We start from the raw sequence: 5,451 nt of genomic DNA, 5'->3' as shown, positions 1-5,451 counted from the left end.
TTGGCCTACATACTATTACGACCCCTCTATGGAAAGATGAAACTCCAAATGGTTTGGCCTACAAACTATTACGACCCCTCTATGGAAAGATGAAACTCCAAATGGTTTGGCCTACAAACTATTACGACCCCTCTATGGAAAGATGAAACCCCAAATGGTTTGGCCTACATACTATTACGACCCCTCTATGGAAAGATGAAACTCCAAATGGTTTGGCCTACAAACTATTACGACCCCTCTATGGAAAGATGAAACTCCAAATGGTTTGGCCTACATACTATTACGACCCCTCTATGGAAAGATGAAACTCCAAATGGTTTGGCCTACATACTATTACGACCCCTCTATGGAAAGATGAAACTCCAAATGGTTTGGCCTACAAACTATTACGACCCCTCTATGGAAAGATGAAACTCCAAATGGTTTGGCCTACAAACTATTACGACCCCTCTATGGAAAGATGAAACTCCAAATGGTTTGGCCTACAAACTATTACGACCCCTCTATGGAAAGATGAAACTCCAAATGGTTTGGCCTACAAACTATTACGACCCCTCTATGGAAAGATGAAACTCCAAATGGTTTGGCCTACAAACTATTACGACCCCTCTATGGAAAGATGAAACTCCAAATGGTTTGGCCTACATACTATTACGACCCCTCTATGGAAAGATGAAACTCCAAATGGTTTGGCCTACATACTATTACGACCCCTCTATGGAAAGATGAAACTCCAAATGGTTTGGCCTACATACTATTACGACCCCTCTATGGAAAGATGAAACTCTCAAGAACATGTTGTTTTGCTCCACAAGCCTGAAGGTAGCCTGCTACCAGTTCAAATCATTTATGGAAGTTTACACTGAGTGTACAAAACATTAAGAACACCAGCTCTGTCCATGACAGACTGACCAGGTGAATCCAGGTGAAAGATTTATTTTTATTTTTTGTCACCTTTATTTAACCAGGTAGGCTAGATGAGAACCCCTTTATTTAACCAGGTAGGCTAGTTGAGAACACCTTTATTTAACCAGGTAGGCTAGTTGAGAACCCCTTTATTTAACCAGGTAGGCTAGTTGAGAACACCTTTATTTAACCAGGTAGGCTAGTTGAGAACACCTTTATTTAACCAGGTAGGCTAGTTGAGAACACCTTTATTTAACCAGGTAGGCTAGTTGAGAACCCCTTTATTTAACCAGGTAGGCTAGTTGAGAACACCTTTATTTAACCAGGTAGGCTAGTTGAGAACACCTCTATTTAACCAGGTAGGCTAGTTGAGAACACCTCTATTTAACCAGGTAGGCCAGTTGATAACACCTTTATTTAACCAGGTAGGCTAGTTGAGAACACCTTTATTTAACCAGGTAGGCCAGTTGAGAACACCTTTATTTAACCAGGTAGGCCAGTTGAGAACACCTTTATTTAACCAGGTAGGCTAGTTGAGAACACCTTTATTTAACCAGGTAGGCCAGTTGAGAACACCTTTATTTAACCAGGTAGGCTAGTTGAGAACAAGTTCTCATTTACAACTGTGACAGGGCCAAGATAAAGCAGAGCAGTGTGAACAGACAACACAGAGTTACACATGGAGTAAACAACAACACAGAGTTACACATGGAGTAAACAACAACACAGAGTTACACATGGAGTAAACAACAACACAGAGTTACACATGGAGTAAACAACAACACAGAGTTACACATGGAATAAACAACAACACAGAGTTACACATGGAGTAAACAACAACACAGATTTACACATGGAGTAAACAACAACACAGAGTTACACATGGAATAAACAACAACACAGAGTTACACATGGAGTAAACAACAACACAGAGTTACACATGGAGTAAACAACAACACAGAGTTACATATGGAGTAAACAACAACACAGAGTTACACATGGAGTAAACAACAACACAGAGTTACACATGGAGTAAACAACAACACAGAGTTACACATGGAGTAAACAACAACACAGAGTTACACATGGAGTAAACAACAACACAGAGTTACACATGGAGTAAACAACAACACAGAGTTACACATGGAATAAACAACAACACAGAGTTACACATGGAGTAAACAACAACACAGAGTTACACATGGAGTAAACAACAACACAGAGTTACACATGGAATAAACAACAACACAGAGTTACACATGGAGTAAACAACAACACAGAGTTACACATGGAGTAAACAACAACACAGAGTTACATATGGAGTAAACAACAACACAGAGTTACACATGGAGTAAACAACAACACAGAGTTACACATGGAGTAAACAACAACACAGAGTTAGTTACACATGGAGTAAACAACAACACAGAGTTACACATGGAGTAAACAACAACACAGAGTTACACGTGGAGTAAACAACAACACAGAGTTACACATGGAGTAAACAAACATACCAGTCAATAACAAAATACAAAAAAATACAGTCTATATACAGTGTGTGTAAATGGCGTGAGGAGGTAAGGCAATAAGTAGTGAAGACAATTTAGAACATTTACACTGGAGTGACAGATGAGCAGATGGTGTGCAAAAGAGCAGAAAACGAAATAAAAACAGTATGGGGATGAGGTAGTTGATGGGCTATTTACAGATGGACTATGTACATGTGCAGCGATCGTTTAGCTGCTCAGGTAGCTGGTGCTTAACGTGAGTGAGGGAAAATGTCTCCAGCTTCAGCGATTTTTGCAATTCGTTCCAGTCATTGGCAGCAAAGAACTGGAAGGAAAGGAGGCCAAAGGAGGTGTTGGCTTTGGGGATGACCAGTGAGAAATACCTGCTGGAGTGCGTGCTACGGGTGGGTGCTCAGTAAGCTAAGATAAGGCGGGGCTTTACCTAGCAATGACTTATAGATGACCTGAAGACAGTGGGTTTGGCGACGAATATGTAGCGAGAGCCATCCAACGAGAGCGTACAGGTCTCAGTGGTGGGTAGTATATGGGGCCTTGGTGACAAAACGGATGGCACTGTGAGAGACTGCATCCAATTTGCTCAGTAGAGTGTTGGAGGCTATTTTGTAAATGACATCGCCAAAGTCAAAGATCAGTAGGATGGTCAGGTTTACGAGGGTATGTTTGGCAGCATGAGTGAAGGAGGCTTTGTTGTGCAATAGGAAGCTGATTCTAGATTTAATTTTTGATTGGAGATGCTTAATGTGAGTCTGGAAGGAGAGTTTACAGTCTAACCAGACACCTAGGTATTTGTAGTTGTCCACATATTCTAAGTCAGAACCGTCCAGAGTAGAGATGCTCGTCGGGTGGGCGGGCAGCGAACGGTTGAAGAGCATGCATTTAGTTTTACTAGTATTTAAGAGCAGCTGGAGGCCACGGAAGGACTGTTGTATGGCATTGAAGCTCGTTTGGCGGTTAGTCAACATAGAGTCCAAAGAAGGGCCAGAAGTATACAGAATGGTGTCGTCTGCATAGAGGTGGATCAGAGAATCACCAGCAGCAAGAGCAAGATATGATCCCTTATTGATATCACCTGTTAAATCCACTTCAAATCAGTGTAGATGAAGGTGAGGAGACATGTAGATGAAGGGGAGGAGACATGTAGATGAAGGGGAGGAGACATGTAGATGAAGGGGAGGAGACATGTAGATGAAGGGGAGGAAACATGTAGGTGAAGGGGAGGAGACATGTAGATGAAGGGGAGGAGACATGTAGATGAAGGGGAGGAGACATGTAGATGAAGGGGAGGAGACATGTAGGTGAAGGGGAGGAAACATGTAGGTGGGAGGAGACATGTAGGTGAAGGGGAGGAGACATGTAGGTGAAGGGGAGGAGACATGTAGGTGAAGGGGAGGAGACATGTAGATGAAGGGGAGGAGACATGTAGGTGAAGGGGAGGAGACATGTAGGTGAAGGTGAGGAGACATGTAGGTGAAGGTGAGGAGACATGTAGATGAAGGTGAGGAGACATGTAGATGAAGGTGAGGAGACATGTAGATGAAGGGGAGGAGACATGTAGATGAAGGGGAGGAGACATGTAGATGAAGGGGAGGAGACATGTAGGTGAAGGGGAGGAAACATGTAGGTGAAAGGGAGGAGACATGTAGGTGAAAGGGAGGAGACATGTAGGTGAAGGGGAGGAGACATGTAGGTGAAGGGGAGGAGACATGTAGGTGAAGGGGAGGAGACATGTAGGTGAAGGGGAGGAGACATGTAGGTGAAGGTGAGGAGACATGTAGGTGAAGGTGAGGAGACATGTAGGTGAAGGTGAGGAGACATGTAGGTGAAGGTGAGGAGACATGTAGGTGAAGGTGAGGAGACATGTAGATGAAGGGGAGGAGACATGTAGATGAAGGGGAGGAGACATGTAGGTGAAGGTGAGGAGACATGTAGGTGAAGGGGAGGAGACATGTAGGTGAAGGTGAGGAGACATGTAGGTGAAGGTGAGGAGACATGTAGGTGAAGGTGAGGAGACATGTAGGTGAAGGTGAGGAGACATGTAGGTGAAGGTGAGGAGACATGTAGATGAAGGTGAGGAGACATGTAGATGAAGGGGAGGAGACATGTAGATGAAGGGGAGGAGACATGTAGATGAAGGGGAGGAGACATGTAGGTGAAGGGGAGGAGACATGTAGGTGAAGGGGAGGAGACATGTAGATGAAGGGGAGGAGACATGTAGATTTTTTTCATACCTAAAGGGTACCTAAAATGCCAAATAAAATAGCACAATGATTCTTGTTATGGCCATCTTCAAAGAATTCTATATGTTTAGTTTAGTAGAAGCCGGTTGTTATGTGTTACATTAAAGCTGGTTGCTATGTGTTACATTGAAGCTGGTTGCTATGTGTTACATTGAAGCTGGTTGCAATGTGTTACATTGAAGCTGGTTGTTATGTGTTACATTGAAGCTGGTTGTTATGTGTTACATTGAAGTTGAAGCTGGTTGCTATGTGTTACATTGAAGCTGGTTGTTATGTGTTACATTGAAGCTGGTTGCTATGTGTTACATTGAAGCTGGTTGTTATGTGTTACATTGAAGCTGGTTGTTATGTGTTACATTGAAGCTGGTTGTTATGTGTTACATTGAAGTTGAAGCTGGTTGCTATGTGTTACATTGAAGCTGGTTGTTATGTGTTACATTGAAGCTGGTTGCTATGTGTTACATTGAAGCTGGTTGCTATGTGTTACATTGAAGCTGGTTGCTATGTGTTACATTGAAGCTGGTTGCTTTGTGTTACATTGAAGTTGAAGCTGGTTGCTATGTGTTACATTGAAGCTGGTTGCTATGTGTTACATTGAAGCTGGTTGTTATGTGTTACATTGAAGCTGGTTGTTATGTGTTACATTGAAGCTGGTTGCTATGTGTTACATTGAAGCTGGTTGTTATGTGTTACATTGAGGTTGAAGCTGGTTGCTATGTGTTACATTGAAGCTGGTTGCTATGTGTTACATTGAAGCTGGTTGCTATGTGTTACATTGA

General features: G+C 42.7%; 1 long non-coding RNA gene across 1 annotated transcript; it reads left to right on the top strand.

The window, feature by feature from the left end:
• Positions 1–3,546: 3,546 nt before the first annotated feature.
• On the top strand, positions 3,547–4,651 carry LOC127926152 (uncharacterized). The gene is made up of 3 exons (XR_008123492.1): positions 3,547–3,730; positions 3,969–4,034; positions 4,541–4,651. It is a non-coding gene; the product is annotated as an uncharacterized LOC127926152 (long non-coding RNA).
• Positions 4,652–5,451: the final 800 nt, after the last annotated feature.

Source organism: Oncorhynchus keta, unplaced genomic scaffold, assembly GCF_023373465.1.
Source record: "Oncorhynchus keta strain PuntledgeMale-10-30-2019 unplaced genomic scaffold, Oket_V2 Un_contig_6_pilon_pilon, whole genome shotgun sequence".
Taxonomy (NCBI): Eukaryota; Metazoa; Chordata; class Actinopteri; order Salmoniformes; family Salmonidae; genus Oncorhynchus; species Oncorhynchus keta.
Note: the sequence above shows the minus strand (reverse complement) of the source record. Positions and strands in the feature narration are given on the sequence as shown.